Here is a 24,375-nt window from a genome sequence, read left to right as displayed (position 1 = left end):
ACAGCTTTTTCTTCTCCCTTTGTCAGAAAAATCACTCATTTAAAAAATGAGGACTGAGGGACAAATAAGAAGAAGCGAGAGTAACAGGAGCTGCCGATAACGCATCCACAATGCGTTTTCTACTCTCCATTAAAAAAAAAATAAATAAATAAATAAATAAAAAATAAAAAATAACTATTAAGTATTGTACTTAATAAAAGTCCAACGGACCTGTTTAAGGGAAAGTATGGTGATAGATTCCCCTCCCACGAACTAAAAATGAGTACAATTAGGTAATCTATTTTTGCAATCAACTCGGTAGATAAATAAACATTTATGGACGAGAAAACAAAAAAAAAAACAAAAAAAAAAAAGAAGCTAGCATTTAATACAACAGAAATACATAAATTAAATACTGAAATAAAATGTAGTTATTAATATTTGAATCTTAAAATAAAAAGTGCGAATTAGTAGAGAAAAAAATCACTTATCACAACAACGCATTCCGTCTCCAAACTAGTGAAGAATTTAACTAGTAATAGCGTTCAGAAGATTTTTTTTTTTTTTTAAATTAACCGTTAAGAGAAAGCGTGATTTTATTCTGAACTTTAACTAATCATATATATTACAGTTACCATATATATATATTACAGTTATATATATATATATATATATATATATATATATATATATATTACGGTTACATATATATATATATATCACAGTTACATATATATATATATTACAGTTACATATATATATATATTACAGTTACATATATATATTACAGTTACATATATATATTACAGTTACATATATATATATATTACAGTTACATATATGTATATATTACAGTTACATATATGTATATATTACAGTTACATATATGTATATATTACAGTTACATATATGTATATATATATATATATATATATATATATATATATATATTTCAGTTACATATATAGATGGTTTTCTAACGAATGATAAAAAATATTTTTTTGTATAGTTTTAAAGGTTAAAAACTTCAAAGACTATATATATATATATATATATATATATATATATATATATATATATATTACAGTTATATTATAGTTGCATATATATATATATATATATATATATATATATATATATATATATTACAGTTGCATATATATATATATATATATTAGGCACCGCCAAAACTGGGGGGGGGGCAGGTAAGTACTTTTTGACGGACCGTCTTTTTAAAAATCTAACAAAAATCAGGTAATTATCCAATCAATACAAAATTTTTAGCGATTATTAAGAGAAGAATGAAGTTTATAACAGTTTCCTTATTTTTCATGAACAATATTTGCATATATATATATATTTTTTGCTTCCACCCCCCCCCTCTTGTTTTGAGGTGGTTCTAAATATGCTTAAAATAATCATCTGAAACTGAACAAAACATATTATGTTGCTGTAAGGGACGGGATTATAGATTTAAAAAAAAAAACAAAAAAAAAAAAACTTGTTTGCATACCTTATTTTGATGTTTGAATATCAGAACTTCGATTGTGTTTAATTATCCCGCTTTTGAGTTTTGAAGTGAAATTCGGTGAATATGTTAAGTAAAATAATTAATTTAAGTTAAGCAAAACAAAAACAAATTTTTTTAATAATAATACGAAAAAAGCCATTTTAAAATCTTTGATAAATAAATTAGCAATTTCTTTTTAGCGAGCCGAATAATGCATGACCATTATTAAACAGGGCATGCTTTGAAGAATCGATACAAAAAAAAAAAATTCGATAAATATTGCCACCTTTCGACTACGGTGGACCAAACGTGCTGAAAAAATTTTTTTTATTCTGCTTTAAATTGCCCCCTCCCCATTTTGGAGAGCCTGGCCCCCACACACATACACATTAAAACCCAAACTCATACCAATGGTCACCCATCTGGTACTGGCCAGCCTCAGCGTTAATAATACATTGAAATTTTCGTCACCCAAAAATAAGGTTTTTTTTGGCTTTTTGGTCTTCCGTAGTTTGCTTTTTATCAAGTACAAATGTAAACAATAATCAAATCGACTCGAAGTAACTGGTTGCCTATATGAATAAGTGGAATTATTTGAAATCCAGGTACTTATATTATAATATTTTTGCATATTCTCATAGAAAATCACCCTAAATCTTAGTTAGACAAGAAATAAAAAATTAATTCTTTCAAAAACCTTCTTTTTTTTTTTTTTAAACTATTTATATACGTTTTTTGTGCAAAACAAAAAACGCCAATTCTTAACTTTTGGGGAAAATTTAATTAAAAATAGTAGAAAAAGTTTTACATTATTCTGCTTTCTATATGATAAAATTCAGGGTTGCGAATGTATGGGTTTATGGTATCTATTACTTGTTTGTGTCTTATTCGTTCACGTATGTATGCGCACATAAGGAAACAAAATAAATAAAGAGACAATATTACGACCATTCAATAAGCTTTAACATCAAAGCATATATATATTGATTGAACATCCAACTTGTTAATAGTAGAAAAAGTTCAAAGATAAACTTCAAAACAATAAACATAAATAAGAATAAAAATACATCAAATCTCTATCAATCTGACCAGTTGACCCAATTTAGTTACATCTTGCCAATAGCTGAAACATCCCTAAATGACCTGAAATTTGATCCTCACCATCTGGCTTCATCTGTAGCTATAACAACCGTGCTACTCCAGCCTCTCTCCCCCTTCACACTCCACCACTGTATTACTATATTACCCCCCTCCCCTCCTTACTAATTCCTTAACCTTAAACTACCCCTTCTCTTAAAAGAAACTGAATCCTGCCCATATGTGTCAGCAGTACTCCATCCTTGGACGTACTTGACTTTTATACAGATAGAGAATTGCATCAGTAGTGAGATATCTTCTGGATCGATAGAAGGATCCCACCATCCTCCCAGCGACCTTGGCAACAGACCTGATGTACCTGTTCCATTTCAGATCAGAAGTAAAGGTCAAACCCAGAAGGTTGTCAAAACATGGAGCCTCCCCAAGACGAGATCCATCCATTTCAATTGATGCCAGATGGGGATCAGAGCGTTGATGGTGTAAACATAGGAGCTTGGTTTTGGATGCATTAAAAGTAACCAGCCACCTCCTCTCCCACTGTACCACACGCTCAAGATCAGAGGAGAGAGAATCAGAGAGAACTTTGTCATTTACGGCCTTTGATATGTTGCCATAGATGGCCGTGTCATCAGCATAGATGTCAACGAATGATTTAAGTATGTGTTTTGGGAGATCATTGATGTAGATCAGGAAGAGAGTTGGGCCCAGGATGGACCCATGAAGGACTCCAGCATTAATACTCTGGTCCTCTGATTTCTGCCCATCAACCACTACTCTTATGAGCCTATCAGAGAGAAATGATTTAATAATTGAGAAAACATTTCCAATTATACCCTAGCTGGAAATCTTGTGAAGTAGGCCCTTATGCCATACCTTGAAGGCCTTTGATATGTCAAGAGCAATTGCCCTAGAAAGGAAGCCTTTATCGAGAGATTCACTAATCCTATGAGATATAACCATTAACATATCTGCTTTAGATCTAGCAGAAAGGAAACCATATTGCATATCACTAAGAAGGTTATTTCTGCTGAGGTGGTCAACTACTTTTCTATTTAATATGGATTCCAGCAGCTTACTCATGACACACAGGAGATTTATTGGTCTGTACTGAGAGAGAGATGACTTATCCCCTGAATTCTTAAATACAAGGCATAGTGATGAGGTTTTCCAGGATGTTGGGAAGCACTTCTTAAGGCAATGCTTAAACAGTTTTGTAAGTATGGAGGCAAGTTCTGGTTGTAGCTTTTTCAACACTATAATTGGAATGCAGTCAGGGCCAGCTGCTTTACTGGAGTCAAGGTTCTTGATTAGCTTGGCAACTTCATGCACAGATATTTGTATGTTGCATAGCGTGTTGTCTGTTATAGGAGGAAATATGGGGAGTTGATGGCCTTCGTCACATAGGGTAGAATTAGCTGCAAAGTTCTTGGCAAATAGTTTGGCCTTGTCTAATGCTGACGAGATGACCTTAGATCCATTGATGATGGTTGGGATAGAACGCACGCTTCTGTTCAGGATTCTGTTTGCTATTTGCCAAAACTGGTGGGGAACCAAGCCGCTGCTCAGCTACTTTGGATTTAACAGACTGAGCATATAGTTCTCTTACATTTTTTATTACTCTTTTACAGTGGTTGCTGGCAGTCCTGAGCAGCTTTAGTCTCAGTACGTCTATTACGTTGGTAGCTATGGAAAAAGTGATTTCTGTGCGCAATGGTAGCAGCACATTCTAGGGAGAACCATGGCTAGCTCTTAGGTTTTTGTTGGAATTTTTTGGATGGTATGAATCGGTCTATGTCTACAATTAACCATTCGGTCAGGTCTGATACTATAGAGGACACATCCTTTTTAAACATGGAATGCAGATGTAGATCAGATATAAATGTACGGAAGCTATCCCAGTCAGCCATACAGTACCGATATACAGTACAGTGGAGAGGTACGTCTGAAGACTTATTACATTTCATTTTATCTTAACTGCTACAACAGAGTGGTCGGAGGATCCCAGAGGAGATAGAACAGAGCATGAACATAGCTTAGTTATGAGAAAAAGGTCTAGAAGACTTGCATACTGACCGGTAGTATCGGGCACACGGGTGGATTCGTGAACAATCTGAGAGAGGTCATAGGCAATGGCCAAATCATGACAGAACCTCCCCTCATCATCTGCCTTATTTGAGTGGGTCAGCCATTCCACATTATGGACATTGAAGTCACCGCAAATGTGAATGTTAGCCGACGGATGAGCAGACAAGATGTGGTCAATTTTCTCAGATATACTCTTAAAGGTAGTAACCCCACTGTTGTGAGGGCGATAGAGGGAAAATATAAATGCGGTGGTATAAGCAAGTGCAACCAGAAAGCACATATAAGGTAAATTAGGGTCTTCTCTGGAGATGTCCCTACCACATGGAAAGCCATCTTTAATGTAGGCACATACTCCATGCCCATAGCGATCTTGGGGGATCAGATTTAGATGTTAAGTTAGAGTATCCTTTAATTATGAAATCATCTAGGGAAGTGGTCAGCCCTATGCCAGTTTCGCTTAGAAAGAATATGTCCGGTTTCATCTCCTGTAATTGGGTTTCAACCTCTGAAAGGTTGGAACATAGACCCCTGATGTTGGAGAAGGAGACATGGTAGTAGTGGTCTACATTGGAGGATGGTATTCTAAGTTTATTCGTGTTTTTTTTTTTTGGGAGATATGTCATGTTGAGGTTTTGGGATTTGTGGAACAGGTCGATAGACTTGGTTAGAGCAGGACAGAGAGGGAAAGTAAAAGAGAAAAAGACAGGAATTTTTTTTTTTTTTGTAACGCATGATAAGGTTAAGCCGTAACAATTACCCACTAGTATGGCATCGAGAGGCCCTACCAGAAGCTACTGTATGGTCCAGAATCCATTCACCAAATGGCAATACAGCAGCCCTGGTACTTTGCACCTTCTGATAGGACAGCCTCCTTAGTGGTTAATCCAAAGTTCGGGTCCCTGACAATTTGGCAGATAACGTCAGCCCAGATGAAACGTTTACCTTCAGCACCCTTACTAGTGACGTGGCCACAAGATAGACATAGAAACAGAAAATTTCCGACATCTCAGGCTACTGTTCACAAAGTACTACCGACCTGGAAAGCAGCTTTTTCTTCACCCTTTGTCAGAAAAATCACTCATTGGAAATGAGGACTGAAGGACAAAAACGGATAAATATCCAAAAATTATGTAAATTCATGGAGTAGAAAATTATTTATAATTAAAGTAATTTTTCTGGAAAATTGCATTTTCTCTAGATGTGAACACTTTGAAGACTGCAAATAAAGGAGACATACTTATCTCCCATTTTACTCTTTTAATGGCTGATGCACTATTTTAGACTGGTAGTTCTTTATTGGGATGCTAGGATGCCAAATTTCAATCCGTGACTAAAAATAGTTTGTCTCAAAGATGTGTTTAGAAGCGGAAGTTGATTTAAGAAGGAAAACATGAAATCCCATCCTAAGGAAATGACACAAAACTTCTTCCGTTTTTAGGCAAAATAAGTTACTCTTCTAACTTATTTTTAAGTGTTTACTTAAGTTGAAACTCGATGCATCCAAAACTCCAAAGAATTTCCGCAATTTTATTCTAAGTTAGGAACTAGGCACTACTTGTGTTTCAAATTAAAAAAAAAAAAAAAACGCCTTGAAAATAAGTAAAAACACTAAAAACTTATCCAAGTAGACAGAGGAGTTATCTTGCCTTTGGTAGGATTTATGCTCGGAATTTTTTAAATACAAAATAGACATTTTTAAAAATTAAAAAAATATCTATTTTGTTTTTAAAAAATCTATTTTGTGTTAAAAGTTTCTTATATTCATTTAAAAAAAAAATTTTTTTTTTCAAATAAGAATTAATATAAAAAAAAAAAAAAATATGCATTTATTTTTTATTCGGTTCTGAAATTGCATTTGTCTACTCCTGCTCTCCCCATGTCCAAACTGGAAACCAAAAAAAGGTTGTACCTTCTTTTTAAGTTTTAAATTTTCGTAATAAATTCAAAACCTTTTTTTTTTTTTCGTAATGAACGAATGAAAGTTCTTGTCTACTCATGCTATGCACTCTCCCCATGTCTCAACTGAAAACTAAAACGTGATGATGCCGTCCTAGTAGAGCACAAATTCCTTAAATTTAAAGTGAAACCAATGCTATCTACTGAATTATGGTACTTGTACAGTTTAGTGAAGACATTAAAAAATGAAAATATCGAAAAAAGTTTAAATTGTATGTATCCGTTATGGAACGAAGTTCTCCCCCCCCAAAAAAATTTCACTTAATTTCATCAAGTAGTTTTTTTTTTACAGCGAAAAAGCAATTTGTTATTATACCGAGGAAAAGGTTCGATTTTTAGGAAGAAAAGCTAGTAATAAAGATGGGGAGGGAGTGTCGGCGCTTTACATGGAGTTATCTCCCCGTGGCGTATTCAGCAAATTTCCTAATGGCTGACTTCAACGCGCTCTCATAAGAACGTGTTTTTCCGCTGTAAAAAAAAAAAAAAAAATTACTCGATTAAATTAAATTAAACTTTTTTTTCGGAGATCTTCAGTCCATAACAGATACGTACAATATAACCTTTTTTCGATATTTTCATTTTTGAATGTCTTGACTAAACTGTACAAGTACCTGAATTGTTGAAATGTCACTAAATAGGGTTTGTGGGTGATATGAGAAAATAAATCTGTGTAGGAATTAAAAATGTTTCTGATCTTAAACATTATTACATGAAGAGTCATTTTGAGTAAAAGTTAATTTATTTTACTTATCTAAACTCGAGAAATCCACGATTAAATATGTGTAAACATTGAATGAATAAATTCAAGATGGCTGTCACCGGGAATTCCGTAGCGCAAATAGCAGCCTTTGCGATCAAAAACCAAGATCGAGTGAAACGAAACGAACACAGGAAAAACTGACAAATTGGAAAATGAAAATGAAACAACGGTTAATGTTTCTAAAAGAAATTAGAAGGAAAATGATTTAAACCATAAACCGTTAAGCCTTAAATTTTAAATGAAAGCAATGACATCTACTGACTTGTCATGTCACAGTAATGAACATATCCAATAGTAACGAGAAACGATAAGATAGATAATTAATTATTAATGAAAATAGTTTTCAAAGACAATTAGTGAAAGTTGAGTTTTGCAAAGAAAAAAAGAAACCGGAGAGTTCTAATTGTAACAAAAGGGAGGTAAATCTTTTCTGAAAACTGAAAATCTTTGGCCAATTTAGTAAAACTTAATTTTTGCTGCTTGTCTTCAAAAACCATTTTCATTCATTTTCTACCGTTTCGGTTTTTTTTTTTGTAATTTGTGGATATTTTCATTTCAGTAGATACCATTGGTTTCATTTGAAATTCAATATTTCATTTTTCGAATTTCATTAAAATAGCGAAGAAGAGCCGATTTTTTTTTTTGGTCGACCTAGACGAGAGTGCCCAAAATGGCCGACCAGGACTGAGATATGACACGTGACCGGATGTAATGGAAGAAATATCTCATGTATTTAATTTAAGCCGTCGTTTCGTATCTTACAACATATACAACAAATACTTTATTGTAACTTTTTCTTTAATCTTTAATAATTTATAAATATTTATACAAAATTATCAGAAAAAAGCCAAATTTGAAGCCAAAATTGAAAAAGAAACCAAGCTGTCAACCCTGATAGGCACTTGAATTTACTTTGGCAACACTGCTCTTCTCTCTACCGTATCGCTTGTAAAAAATGGCTACTTCTCCAAGAATGGAAATTCTCCTTAATTTTACCCAGGAGAAAGGATTACAGTATGCCCAAAGTAAACAGCTCGTGTCCACCCAGAAAATATTTGTTGTATATGTTGTAAGATACGATGTTGTAAGATACGAAACGACGGCTTAAATTAAATACATGAGATATTTCTTCCATTACATCCGGTCACGTGTCATATCTCAGTCCTGGTCGGCCATTTTGGGCACTCTCGTCTAGGTCGACCTTTTTTTTTTTTTGGTGTATACTAATACACCATTAGTATACACATAGATTCGAAAAAGTTGTCAAAAAATAAATATATAACAAATAAATGTCAAAGGCAAGATAAGTTACTTTTCTACCTTACTGAATAATCTTTTAGTGTTTTTATTTAATATAACATGTTTATTCAGCTCGAAAAACATAGTGTCTACAGATGTGTTGGAAAATTTTAAAAGGCGCCCCGCCGCCCCGCCCGGCCCGGCCGCCCGACTGTTTTTTCGACACGGTAAATTTGAGAAAAGAAGTTAAAAATATAAAAAAACTTGACAAAACCCTTGTTAAAACCCCACCGAATATATGTCAGCCTATTGTTACGGTAACATATATTGAACGAGAGTCTAACAGTATTTTGTCTAGTTTTTATTTTTAACTCCTTTTCTCAAACTTACCGTGTCAAAGAGAGAGTCAGACGCCATTTTTAACTTTCCAATACATCGGTAAACACTGTATGTTTTTCGAGCTGAATAAACATGTTACATTAAATAAAAACACTAAAAACATATCCAGTTGGGTAGAAAAGTAACTTATATTGCCTTTGATAACATTTATTTGTTCTATATTTGTTTTTTGATTTTTGACAACTTTTTCGGGGTTTGTATTACTGTACACAGATTCGAAAAAGTTGTCAAAAAACAAATATATAGCAAATAAATGTTATCAAAGGCAAGATAAGTTACTTTTCTATCTAACTGGATATATTTTTTGTGTTTTTATTCACTGTAACATGTTTATTCAGCTCGAAAAACATGCAGTGTTTACCGATGTATTGGAAAATTCAAAATGGCGGCCGACTCTCTCTCGGAGAGGGTAAGTTTGGGAAAAGGTATTATAAATAATAAACTAGACAAAATACTGTTACAAATTCGCTCAATATATGTTACCGTGACATAAGTTGACATATATTCGGTTGTTTTTTAATAGTATTTTGTCTAGTTTATTATTTATAACATCTTTTCCCAAACTTACCGTGTTAAAGAGACAGTTGGACGCCATTTTGAATTTTCCAATACATCGGTAAACACTGCATGTTTTTCGAGCTGAATAAACATGTTACATTGAATAAAAACACAAAAAATATATCCAGTTAGGTAGAAAAGTAACTTATCTTGCTTTTGATAACATTTATTTGTTATATATTTGTTTTTGACAACTTTTTCGAATCTATGTGTACAGTAATACAAACCCCTTTTTCGAATCCGTGTGTACAGTAATACAAACCCCTTTTTCGAATCTGTGTGTACAGTAATACAAACCCCCTTTTTTACCGGCATGGTGAGAAGTGGTTAAGCTTTTAAGCGTATCTTTTCCTATAAAATTACATACGTTGGAATGTCGGATGTGTCGGCAAGCGAAATGTTTTACTGTTCTAAAACGATCGTCTTTTTCTTCTTTCTGCCAAGTTTTTCAGGGTGTTCATCGACCCCCTCCTCCTTTTTTAGGAGGTGAAGGAGGGGATGTTAAGCTAAGTATGTTAATCTACAACCTACCAATTTTAGAGATTTTTTTTATTTTTAAGTCGTTTGGTTTTCAACTCCTTTCCAAGTGGTCGTTTTCTGTGTCATCCATTTTAGTCACGTCTAAAAAGCAAATTTGACACCACTTTTTTTTTTTGTGAATGCGAAAAATGCTGTTTATGAGATGCGATAAGATTTGGTTGAGGTTAGTTTTTTGTTGTTTTTTTTACATAGGCATCACCACTTATCAAGGCCAAAAGGCCACTCGAGAATAAGGGTTAAGCGTCCACAGTAGTCAATTTGACAATATAGTAATCGTTAGTAATGGAAATTCGGTAAATTTGTTAACAAGTGGAACTGGAACGGCTCATCAAGAACTTGCTTACGTTGGAGTACCAAGGTAATCAAAATGGTAAACTTAAAATATATTATAAATATTAAAGAGTTAATATTTACAAGTAAAGTAATCTCAACCAGATGCAAAAACTCACTAAAACCGAAAAGGAAATAGAGCTCATAATATGAACAAATGATTAATAAAACATGTTAAAAAAACATCTTGAAAAAGAGTTAAAAACATACCTTGCTTTTTCAAATTTAAACCTTCACCGTTTTTTTTTTTTATTTTTTTTTTATTTTAAACCTTAATTTACTTGATTCTTCCGGCCTTGGCAGACGTGTTTTAAATATTCTCTCCAGTGCTTTTTCTGTGCACATTTGAACTTTTCTTTTAATGATTTTGAACTCATTCCATTTTTGATTATTTTCCAAGGAATTCTGCCTTTTGGATCATTTTGGACCATCTACGAGTTACGCGTACGCGATTCCTTTGGAATTTACTTGTGGATTGGACGTTTTTAATTCGACCGTGTTTGGATTTTAACATTCTTGGATTTTTACCCTTCACCGGACTATCCATTCATGTGAAATCTTTTTATCATTTTTTCTTTTACCTCCTATTCCCCTTACCTCACTCTTTTTTTTTTTAACCAAGTAAGATCTGTGACTTACTTGTGGTTTCATTAAATACTTTTACATGCAAAATCCGATCCCGCATTTTGCTAATTCCTGCCCTCTGATGAGAAGGAGAGTATTTCTTCGAAACTCCGCGGATTAAGGACTATCCACTTATCTTGTGCTTCCTTTTTAAAATTAAATATGTTTTTAACTCTTTTTTCAAGATATTTTTTAACATGTTTTATTAATCATTTGTTCATATATATATATATATATATATATATATATATATATATATATATATATATATATATATATATATATATATATATCCCGGGATACAGTATTAATCAGTTACGGGATTGGGATCGTGAGGTGAAATCGCCGTATGGCGGGGACTAAACAACAGTACATATTAAAAATTAGTAACAAAATACAGTACAGTATATAGTACGCATGTATATAATCAAATAACATCTTAAATAACAGCGTAAGGCGGGGTAAATACCGTAGTCAGGGGCTGGAAAAAAAATCGTATTCCACATCGTAACCTGAAAAAATCCGTATCCCACAAGTGCCATCACACCATTAAACACTTTTAATTGTCTACGCCCGAATTTGGCGTTTATAACTTGTCAGTTGTTAGTGGTTTGGTTTAGCAAATGGCATCAAAGGTGGTTTGTGTGTGGATTCGAATTTCCCGACCGGTAGGAATTGTCACCTTCCTACACCGATGATTGTGAAAGCATGAAACACTAGTGTCTGCAGGTGTGTGTATATATATGAATTTAGGAAAACTCGTCCCGGGAAAACTCGTCTCCGGAAAACTCGTCTCCGGAAAACTCGTCCCCTTTCGCTAGGTAGGAAAACTGGTCCCTTATTGAATAAATATCGATTGAAAACACATTTTATGATCGTTCTTGAAGGAGATATTGTTTTTTAAAATAAACTATAGCCCCCCCCCATAATATTTTTAAAAAAATATTTTTACTTGTTTAATGTTTTGTTTTTTGTTTTTTAAATAAAATCGATTTTCTAAGTGTCCGTTTTCTACCTAACTGCCTAAGTTCTTAGTGATTTAACTTATTTTAAAGCGTTTATTATGTTCATACAAAGTTAATAACAAATTTTTTTTGTTCTTATTTTAACGATGTTTTTTGGAGTCATAAAAACAATAATAAAAAACAAAACAAAAACATTAAAAAACAGGGAGCGATTCGATTCTTCGTTACGCTTTTGGTTTTGTTTTTTAATTATGATAGTTTTTTGTTGTTATGTTTTTGTTTTCTGTCATACCAAATGCACTCATGCGTTATTTAAAATTATGATTTTATCAATTATCAACAGTTATTGTCGTCCTGTCAAATTTTGCAAAAATTAACTAATAAATTAAAAACGAAATATTTTTTTGGCGCGAGAGATGCCATGTGCTAACAATCTCTCGTTAACTCATTTTTAATTTTTTTAATTTTTACTTCAAAATTCTAAAATCAATCATTAAGAGAGAAAGTAATCACTAAATAAATTTATTAATCAATTTTATTGAAAACTCCGCTATCGTTTATCAAAAATCTTTTTAATTTCATTTTTTGTTGGTTGCTTTTCGAAGGGAGATATAGGTTTTATCCCCCCCCCTCTCTCTCTAAATTATATTTTAAAAAATATTAAAATTTATTATTTTCTTTTTAAAACCAAATCTCCCTCAGTAATTTCTTTAATTTTCTATTTTTTAGCGATTATCAAGACCCCCTAAGATACCGGGCATTATTTCTCGTTCTCCCGTAACACTCGACCGACATGTTTTTTTGTTTGTTTTCTGTTTTTTTTTTCTTTACCAAATAAACGATTCCAAATAAATTAAATAAACAACATAGTCGGCGAGGTAGAAAAATCGATTTTACCCTTTTATAAACAACAGTATATAAGTAAATTCTTTTTATATTAATATAAAAAAATATGCGGTCTCGTTTATGAACATAATAAACGCTTTTATTAAAAACACAAAAAAAAACATTAAACAAGTAAAAATATTTTTTTTAAAATATTATGGGGGGGGGCTATAGTTTATTTCAAAAAACAATATCTCCTTCAAGAACGATCATAAAATGTGTTTTCAATCGATATTTACTCAATAAGGGACCAGTTTTCCTACCTAGCGAAAGGGGACGAGTTTTCCCGAGACGAGTTTTCCGGAGACGAGTTTTCCCGGGACGAGTTTTCCCGGCACCTATATATATATGGGTTTGTGTTACTGTACACGTAGATTCGAAAAAGTTGTCAAAAAAACAAATATATAACAAATAAATGTTATCAAAGGCAAGATAAGTTACTTTTCTACCAAATTGGATATATTTTTCGTGTTTTTATTCAATGTAACATGTTTATTCAGCTCGAAAAGCATACAGTGTTTACCGATGTATTGGAAAATTCAAAATGGCGCCCGACTCTCTCTTTAACACGGTAAGTTCAGAAAAGGTGTTATAAATAATAAACTAGACAAAGTACTGTTAGAAATTTGCTCAATACATGTTACCGTGACATAAGTTGATATATATTCGGTGTTTTTTAATAGTATTTTGTCTAGTTTATTATTTATAACACCTTTTCCCAAACTTACCATGTTAAAGAGAGAGTCGGGCGCCATTTTGAATTTTCCAATAGATCGGTAAACAATGCATGTTTTTCGAGCTGAATAAACATGTTATATTGAATAAAAACACAAAAAATGTATCCAGTTTGGTAGAAAAGTAACTTATCTTGCCTTTGATAACGTTTATTTGTTATATATTTGTTTTTTGACAACTTTTTCGAATCTGTGTACAGTAATACAAACCCATATATATATATATATATATATATATATATATATATATATATATATATATATATATATATACACACATACACAAAAAAAAAACATTTCAATTAATATTTTCAAGAATGTGTGTATATGGGGGGGGGGTATGATTTTGTGGTAATCATGAAGAAAGAGAGAGCCTGTTTCCTCTGTTTGCCTATAGGTGGCGTTAATGTCTGTCCACCCAGTTACGGAAGCACAAAATGTATATAATGGCACCGTTGAAATAAAAATAAATGTTTTTGTTATATTTTAATTTTAAACATGTTTTTTTGTTGTTTTTTTTACAAACATATTTAAGTTTTTTGTTTTTTTCAAACATATTTACGTTTTTTTGTTTGTTTTGTTTTTGCAAACATATTTAAGTTTTATTTTTCCAAACATTTACGTTTTGTTGCTGGCTTATTTTCAAACATTTACGTTTTTTTAGTTTGTTTTAATTTTAATTTTTTTTTTTTTTTTGCAAGCATAAATTAAATGTTTTTGCTATATTTTTCTTTTAAACATATTTATGAGTACAACCGTTTTTCCGCGAGTATTTTTTACGTTCTTATAATAACAAAATCAACGTTTTTTCTTTTATCATTTTTTTATGGACCCCCCTCTTTTTTCTTAATTTTTTTATTTTACCTTTTCCGCGAGTATTTATATATATATATATATATATATATATATATTTGAAAAAGGATATTGTAAAACCTTAATCTTACTTGAAACTACTATAAAAAAAAATAGCGCGGTACAATAAGTGCATAAGCAAACTTTTCTAAAAGAAAAATATTTCAAAAATTATTAGTTTATGCCTGCAAAAAAAAAAACGTAAAAACAAAAAAACAAAAAACGTAAAAAAAAACAAAAAACGTAAAAAAAAAAACAAAAAACGTAAATGTTTGAAAATAAACCAGCAACAAAACGTAAATGTTTGCAAAAATAAAAACAAAACAAAAAAAAAACGTAAATATGTTTGAAACCCCCCCCCAAAAAAAAAACTTAAATATGTTTGCAAAAAAAAACAAACAAAAAAAAATGTTTAAAATTAAACATTTATTTTTTTATTTCAACGGTGCCATTATATACATTTTGTGCTTCCGTAACTGGGTGGACAGACATTAACGCCACCTATAGTCAAACGGAGGAAACAGGCTCTCTCTTTCTTCACGATTACCGATTTTATTCAGTCTTGCAAGTCCATCCTCCCAGGCATTACCGATGCAATAGTAAGTATTGCAATGCATTGCATCAATGCATCGCCCAGTTCTATCGTCATGTTGTTTTTAAACAAAAACAATATTACGTACCGGATTTGTATTACTATACACATATATTCGAAAAAATTGTCAAAAAAAAATAAATAAATAAAACAAATATATAAAAATGTTATCAAAGGCAAGATAAGCTAATTTTCTTCCAAACTGGATAAGTTTTTAGTGTTTTTATTTAATGTAAAATGTTTAATCGGCTCGAAAAACACAGTGTCTACCGATGAAAAATACAAATGGCGACCGACTCTGTGTTGGAGTCCAACACTCCAACACTTCAACACTGTTCGAGTGTTCGACACGTTAAGTTTAGGAAAATGAGTTAAAACCAAAAAAACTATACAAAATACTGTTAGGAACTCACTCAATGTATGTTACCGTGACATAGGCTGACATATATTCGGTAGGTTTTTAACAGTATTTTGTATAGTTTTTTTTAGTTTTAACTTATTTCTCTAAACTTAACACGGTCCTGGCTGGATATGACCTAAAACTATATCCAATGGTAAGGCCCCGCCTTGCGGGCCTTGGGGAGTGTGGAGTCACCCTTTAATTGCCATTGCTCCCAGGTCCACTCTGACCCGGAGTGGTAGTACCTGTTAGGGTCCCAACTATGGGTTAATCCGACTTAAAAAAAAACAAAAACAAATATACTCCATTAAAAATCGTTCCTCAAAATAACTAGATTCGGCATTAAATAACCTGAAAAAGGTTGATATGCCGTAAAACAAAAACAACCAACCAACCAACCAAACTTAACGTGTTCAACACAGAGTCGGCCGCCATTTGTATTTTTCAAATATATCGTTAAACATTATTTTTCGAGCCAAATAAACATTTTACATTAAATAAAAACACTAAAAAATTCTCCAGTTTTGTAGAAAAGTAACTTATCTTGTCTTTGATGACATTTATTTGCTTATATATTTGTTTTTGTTTTTTTTTGTTTGTTTTTTTTTTACAACTTTTTAAATCTATGTGTATAGTAATACAAACCCAAATTTATTTATAGTTAAAAGCAGTTTTTTACGGAAAATTGGATAAAATCGCATTTTTCTTAGACGTTATAAAGTAGGCAGTAGGAGTCTACAGACAGGGGGACACAACTCCGAAAGGAATATTTTAGATTACTTGTGTCATATGGCTGCAATATTTGTTGTCTGTAGCAATAGACCTTTTTTTTTTTTTTTTTTTTACTAAAAACACAATAGCAGTTGTTATACGCGGTGAATTTTCGTAATTTTTGGATATATTACTATTTTCGACATGACAATTAAGTACGTAATATTGTTTTTGATTAAAACGATACATTAAAAAAAAATCGATTTGTCGACTATATAAGCACACCCTGCCTGACCCATCCTCCTTTGAGAGGTGGACTGGATAGACTATCCACATCCAGTATTGTTAATGTTTGCATGACATCATTTTCTCAGGCATTACCATCTCCTGTTTTTTATTTATTTATTTATTTTTTATTTTTGGTGGAGTACTGGAGTAGGGATGTAGTACTGTGGTTATGATAACACTCTCCCAGGCATTACCCTATCCTTGTGTGTGTGTGTGTGTGTGTGTGTGTGTGTGTGTGTGTGTGTGTGTGTGTGTGAGTACCTATTTTGTTGTCATGAGAAAATCCTCCCTGGCATTATATCCTTATTTACCGTTGGCGTTGCGTACTGGCCACGATACGATCTCCTCTTAGGTTCGCAAAACTATGCGACAGGCCACGGGGGGGGGGGGGGCACATCATCACATATTTTTTGCTGGTAACAATAATAAATGTATTTTTAAGAAGTTGAAAATCGGAAAAGTTTTTGTTTTTCTTCTTTAAATCTCCCTTTTTTTTATGAGTTTTTTTTATAATGATATTTTTAGTTTCATGCTCCCCCCCCCACTTTTTTCAACGAAATACGTAAAAAAAAATTTTTTTTAAATAAAACGAAAAACAATACTTAACAAAAAACAGGTCACCATATTCATAAGTCAGACTTTTTCGTTTGTGTGAGAAATAAAAAAAAAAAATACTATATAAATTCAACAATCAATTAAGAAAATGTTTTAGAAAACTTATCGCAGTAAAAGATTAGATTTTTGTTCGTTTCATATCCATCTATATCATCTATATGATAGGCGATAGATTTGTCATTTGAAATCTAAATTTAAAACTTTCATTCTTTTGATTTGTTTGTGATGAACAGAGAGCACTTGTTTCAAGTTTTGTACGATCTTACTTACCTTGTTTTAATCCGTTTGTGTTTTTTAAGTAAACAAATCTCAGCTTTGTTTTTTGTTTTTTTAAAAAGCGTGATGATTCGATTTTTATGACATAAAAATAAATAAATCCGACGATCAATAATAAACGATTACGTTTCTCTTTAAAGAGTTGCGAGAGAAGTTGTTCGTAGGGAAAACCCCGTCCGACGCAACAAAAGTGGGCGGGCCTTTCTTTCTCCGTCTTCCTTTTTCCCCCCTCTCCCGCTTGGACATATGACGTAACTCCATAAAAAATAAAAGAGAGGAAAGAAGAAAACTCCAATATCCAATTTGAGCGACTCCCTTTTTTTTTTTTCCTTTTTAAAAAAAAAAAAAAAAAAAAAAAAGTAAGAAAAGAAAACGTGGGTGAAAGATTTGCGTATTCTGTTTGGTCTATTAGCCCACCCTCCCGAGCATTATATCCTCCATCATGAAGAAAGATTGGTTTAATCGACAAAGACATAAAACAATCATTCACTTCACTAGAAGGCGTATTGGCCACAGTTAGATCACAGAGCGGGACGAATAATCATTTTAATTGTAGGGGGGGGGGCTTTGCCTGGGCGTAAAATACGCTTAAATATGTTATTTGAATTTGTCCAGATTTCGTATATATTATTATAGAGTCGTGATTTCAAAAGTAAAAAAAAAAATGAATAAATAAAAAGTATTTTAGGTGCCATCAGCTGAAATCGAAATCGAAATGTAACATTCAAAGCTGTGGACATTACCACTTTATCAACATGACATGCATATAAAGTGATTAAAAATTAAAATTTAAAAATAAACTAAAATGAATGTACAAAATGTATAACGATTTTTTTCAATTTTGACCCCAATTTTGACCGGTTAAAGATCAATAAAAGAATGTCCCATAAAAAATCCAAACATTTGAGGTCCCTAGCGTCGCTCTGCAACTTTTAGTTTCGGAGGAGATGAAGTTTGAAAATATGGAGATAGACAGACAAACAGACAGACATATAGCTGGATGGTCACGTTCAATGCTGCCAAGACTAAACTAGTTTCATTCAATAATTACAAGAAACCTTCTCTACCACCTATAGCAATGGCCAACGACTCTTTATCTGAGAGTACATCTTTCAAACTCCTTGGCCTAACGTTCACAGGAAACATGAGTTGGAACAATTACATTGAAAGCATTGCCAGGGCTACTGCAAAGAAGATAGGCTCTCTCTACCGTGCTAGAAAACTACTAACACCTAAAAGTATCCTGTACCTCTATAAGGCCACCATTCGTCCATGTATGGAGTATTGTTGTCACATTTGGGCTGGTGCATCGGCTACTAGTCTCTCGCTCCTTGACAAGGTTCAAAAGAGAGTTGCAAATCTGATAGGTCCTGAACTGGCATCTAAGCTTCAGCCTCTGTCCCATCGACGAAATGTTGCATCCCTCTGCCTGTTCTACAAGTATTTTAATGGTGAATGCTCTGACGAACTACAAGCACTTGTGCCCCTACAACGTGAACACCCTCGACAAACCCGGCAGGCTGCTAAATCCCACCCCCACACTGTAGAGAACCCTAGATATAAAAGATCTTTCTACTCCAGTAGTTTCTTCCCCAGAACTGCTAGACTTTGGAATTCCATTCCAGGTCCCTGCTTCCCCAACTGTACTGACGTGCAGAAGTTCAAGTGTAACATGAACCGACCTCTTGCTGCCCAAATCCCTATATAGTACCCCAGTAGTTGTTGCTCCTGATAGTAGCCCCTTACACCAAAGTGGCAATGTGCCTTGTTTGGGGTGAAAATGTAATAAAAATATATATATATATATATTAGATTTGCCAATGCCCACTATTAAAAAAAAAAAAATCACTTACATTAAATATATATGCTTTAGCGAAAGAAGAAAATGTAAGATATATACGTATGCTTAGAAAAATGGAAACAAATCGGACACTGTGAGAATAAAAGAGGTCACCAGTTAACAAACGCTAACTAAAACATAAACAGAGTTTTATGTAACACAGTACCTATGGCAGCAGCAGCAGCTGTACAACAGCCAACATATGCAAATAACCGAGCTGTGTGCAAGGTGACATCACAGTGAGGAAGAAGGAAAGAAAACGATTATAAAAAAACATGGCTTGAGAAGAGCGGAAATAAACATGTTACACACGTAATCTGAGAGCAACAGCGAAAGATGTGTCCAAAACATGGCCGGACAAAGACAGAGTACCACATATTCGACATGGCATGGTCTTGCTAAGCACATTGGAGTATCAGAAAACTTTTGAACAAGAGACAAAGCGTTATTCTAGAAGTACCTGTAAATAAATGTCTGGGTTTTTTTTTTGTCAAATAAAAAAGTGATATGAATTCTTTGCTTGTCTGTTTCCTTGGGACTGTCTGCATACAACGTATGGGTCCGAGTGTTGACATGTAATGACTAAGTTAAATTTGTAAATACTTAAATTGGGAAAAACAAAATTTTATAAAAAAACATTTTTATACAAGAGATAAGAATATAAAAGTTACTTTCAATAAGGAAAATATTCTTAATGCAAATTCGTGTTTGGTAAAGAGAGTTGGGTTAGTAGTCATGAAACAAAATGTTCATAATATGTAAGTAATATAGTTTTGTGAGTATTTGGCAGTGTGGCACTGTGTATGTGCATTGGTTTACCTTGTTCTTGTTAGTGCATATATAGCTGTGAGTAATAGTTCGTTTCTGTCCGCCTGACTATTGTTAGTGTGTAAGTATGTGTCCATGAGATGAATAAGGCTGGTAAGTGACAAATTGAGTTCTTCCCATCCCCTGCCACTCCTCCTCCAACTCTAAAGAACATGGGGATGGGTGTAGAGAATTCTTCTTAGGGTTCTGTTCAAGGTGTGCAGGTTTGAGAATTTTGGAGAAAACTGATTTCACTGAACAGAATTCCTGGCTTACCATTGTAGTGACCAGCTAAATCAAGTCACTCGTCACATAATCAGAAGAATTTATACGGCCGGAATTTATTCATTTCAGGAACAATTTGATTTTTGTGACCGGTCACCCACACAATTCTGTCAGCGCATAGAGACGCAGCTGTAATGCGTCAATTTTAAACACAAATCCATGGGACTATATTTTTATCTACTTGCGTATGTAGACAGTGAATGGGTTGGACATTCGAGAAAGCCCGTATATAAGTACTAGCATGCAAAATCAAAACGAGTTTAGACAGTGTTTCCACAAGTTACTATCGTCGCCGCCCGTAATTGTCGCTTACATCAGGCTCCATCCAAAGGACATTAAAAACCACGCCAAGTTTTAGCAATGATTCTCCAGACAACTTTTCACAGGCTGAATAGCCGCTGCTCGAAATTACACTATGTGGACTCCTACCTATGTACAAATCTATGCTGGTAAATCCAATCCAATCCAATCCGATCCAATCCGATCCGATCCAATCCAATCCAATCCAATCCGATCCAGTCTGGCTGCCGCCGAGATTGAACTCACTACACGAGTTTATAGTGTAATTCGAATCTTGTCGGTAGCTGACTACTTGATACTTCACCAGGGCTATCAAGGGGGGTATTTTTTATCGTGACGCCATCACTAGACGGGGTGCCTACCACAGCTTAAGAGAATCCCATCCACCCTCAAGAGAAGGATAGACCGCACCAGTTTCTCAACCTGGTATTTTACCTCGCGGTACATACAGCACCTCACCTCCCCAAATGGTCACCCATCTGGTACTGGCCAGGCTCAACATTGCTTAACGTCGGTGATCTGGCGAGAACCAGTGTGCCAACATGATTGTGCCATAATATATGGCACACTGGTAAAAGTGTCATAAAAATCTGTAAACGGACAAGATACTTGATCCCACACAAACAACAATGGATGAATATTTTATGCTCACAAACTTTTTCCTTCCTAGTATCTTGCATTCACAGGGTTTTCTTCATAAAATCACGCTGACAATAATAATTTCCTCAATCTCAGAGGATTTCTTTAGTCACTAAAAACTTCCAACAATGTCTTTACAATTATGCAATAATCTTTTTTCACTTGAGTGATGTTCCTGAATTTTTGTCTTATTAGAATACACATCTCGACACATTTTTAATAGACACCAATCTTTTTAATTTCATGCACATGGGGAGATCTCGCACATTCAACAAGGATTGTGACTTGCACATATCTTGCACGCAAAAATGAACCCTGTCTGGTTAAATAAAAATTATTATATTTAATGCTTGTATTTGTTCCCAAGTCGTTGCTATTTGCTGATTTTTCTTCTTCTTTTTTTTTGTGATGGAAAGGAGTTTCGACCTATGCTCTCGTCATCATCATGAATTCGGGGTTCGGTCGATCCGCCTTCTCCCTACATGATTTTCACATAAACTTGTTACGTCTGGGCGTTTAGAATGATTTCCATGGTTCGAAAATACTTTGAGTTAACACATTCCTGTTAAAACTTACTTGCTTTAGGAAGTGAGGTAGAAAGCAAATCCAAACGAGAAGGAAAGAGGGTAAGCAATTAGAGCTTTAAAAAATACTTGTCCTGCCTTGATAGAGTTCAAAATAGACTTCGTAGCCTTGTAGGAGATGTCCTTTTCTCCTCCTTGCAACCTCTATCTCACAGAAGAGATGTTGCGAGTTTGTCTCTGATGTATCGTTATTTTCATGGAAAGTGTTCAACTGAGCTTCAATCTATGGTCCCCCCTCGCCAAACTTTCACAAGAAACACTCGTCTAGCTGTAAACACTATCAATAATTTCCCCCACTCTTTATCTGTGCCTAAACCTAAACGTAGATTCCATGAACAAAGCTTCTTTCTTAGAACTGCACGCCTGTGGAATTGTCTTCCGTTTTCCTGCTTTCCGGCTGACTACAATATGGTTGTGTTCAAGTCTAAAATAAATAAGTTCTTGATGAGCCGTTCCATATAAGTTATCAAATTTACCAAATTTTCATTACTAATGATTACTATATTGTCCAATTTCTACTGTACACTCTTTAACCCTTATCCTTGAGTGGCCTCTGGGCCTTGATAATGTGGTGATGCCTATGTAAAAAAAAAAAAAAAAAAAAAAAATACTTATTATTTGGATTCCTCTTCCTAAGTGTCATTTTCACAACGTTTTCGTTAATGTAACCTCCACCTTTCTTCAGGTGTATTTTGTTGACCTCTGGAATATTTCTACCGAACTTGTGAATTTGGATGGAATTTCAAATGGAACCCTTTATTCACTACACGAGTTTGCAGTGTAATTCAAATCTTGTCCATAGCTGAATACTTGATGCTTCGCCAGGGCTATCAAGGGTATTTTCATCATGGTGCCATCACTAGATAGGTTGTCTATCACAGTTTAAGAGAGGCCCACAGGGATAGCATGCTCTTGTTCCATCAACCATGACTGGATAGAAGTCTTAAGTGATTGACAATTGTATTTTTTGGTCGCCCACACTGAGGATTGAACCTTTAACCTTCAGAAGAATATCACTTTTACCATTGATTTTTTTCATAGGATTTCATTCCTATGCCAATTCCATGATCTCAAGCTAGTGCCACCAGGCTGAACATTGAAACTACCAGTCAGTTCCAAGAGAACACAAAAGATCGCAAAACTGATACAGCATAAGCTCATCCAAGATAGAATTCACAACAGCTGGTGGAAGAAGCATTAATTACAGACTGAAATCTCAAACGACTTCACCCTTTTCCTGGAAAGTATATCTCAGACTGATGACAAAAATTGCATCTAAAAATACCTTGGCATATCATACCCAAATAGTACGAATAACCAATCTTTATCAGTTTTTGATGGGTAGCTAATCTGTATAGGTCCTGGAGATGAAAAAGAGTTTTTGGTGGGTAGCTAATCTGTATTAGTCCTGGAGATGAAAAAGTTTTTGGTAGGTAGCTAACCTGTATAAGTCTTGGAAATAAAAACGAGTTTTCGATGGATAGCTCATCTGTATAAGTCTTGGATATAAAAAAGAGATTTTGGTGGGTAGCTCATCTGTATAAGTCCTAGAGACGAAAAAGATTTTTCAGTGGGTGACTAATCTCTAATCTGTATGAGTCCAGGATATAAAAAGGAGTTTTCATTGAATAGCTCATCTGTATAAGTCCTGGAGACGAAAAAGAGTTTTCAGTGGGCGGCTAATCTCTAATCTGTATGAGTCCAGGAGATAAAAAGGAGTTTTCATTGGATAGCTCATCTATATAAGTCCTGGAGATGGAAAAGAGTTTTGGTGGGTAGCTAATTTGTATAAGACTTGAACTTTAACGTTTGCAGATGCAAAGCAAAGATCTTTCTCCTGTGGACATCAAAAATTATGTGCAGGAATTCTAAAAGATCCAATATTTTTATGGAGTGATTTTGATTTCTGATTGGTTGCTAACAGAACATGGCTTAATTTGATTGGTCAATTCCTTTCGCCAGTGTCTATAAGTTGGACTTTCCTATTTTCTTTAATCATGCTCTTTTTTTTATTAATAAAAGAAAAGAAAATATTGCAACATTTCTAAGCCTGATGACTATCTACTGAAGTTTCTTTACCCAAACGTGTTTGCTTTATGAACATTTTTACTAATAGAAAATAACTTTTTATATGTCTCGTATAAAAATGTTTTTATATTCTTATGTCTCGTATAAAAATGTTTTGTTATAAAATTCCGCTTTTTCTCAAAGTTTTTTATTCATAAAGTTCTGTTCATGTTTTTAGGTAACACTTACTACCTGGTGACCCTTCTATTCTTTCAATATTTTATTTTATTTTTATTTTTTTATCCATGCCCTTTTATATCCTTCATTTTCTTCCTTCACTAAACATAACTTTTTAAACCTAACTTTATATTAAATGTTGGTGTAATTCTTAGCTATCTCTCAAAGATGTTATCATCGTCCAAAATGGGCCTACCAACGACAGGGACCATGCCACAGTGTTACGCTATATGGTTAAAAACTGGGTAATCACTAATGCTGTTAGCTGAGAATATTCAGA

The 24,375-nt window shown here is 33.6% G+C and overlaps 1 protein-coding gene across 1 annotated transcript in view; it reads right to left on the bottom strand.

Annotated features, from left to right (window-relative positions):
* Nucleotides 1-17,625, bottom strand: part of LOC145296905 (uncharacterized) — a 111,396-nt gene extending 93,771 nt beyond the window's left edge. Inside the window, exon 1 of the mRNA XM_080143067.1 lies at nt 17,391-17,625. The gene's annotated coding sequence lies outside the window, so the exon portion shown is untranslated. The remainder of the gene's footprint in view (nt 1-17,390) is intronic.
* Nucleotides 17,626-24,375: the final 6,750 nt, after the last annotated feature.

The sequence above is a fragment of the Euprymna scolopes genome, chromosome 17 (assembly GCF_053919585.1).
Source record: "Euprymna scolopes isolate OS-2025 chromosome 17, ASM5391958v1, whole genome shotgun sequence".
Lineage (NCBI taxonomy): Eukaryota > Metazoa > Mollusca > Cephalopoda > Sepiida > Sepiolidae > Euprymna > Euprymna scolopes.
This window is presented reverse-complemented; position numbering and strand designations above follow the sequence as displayed.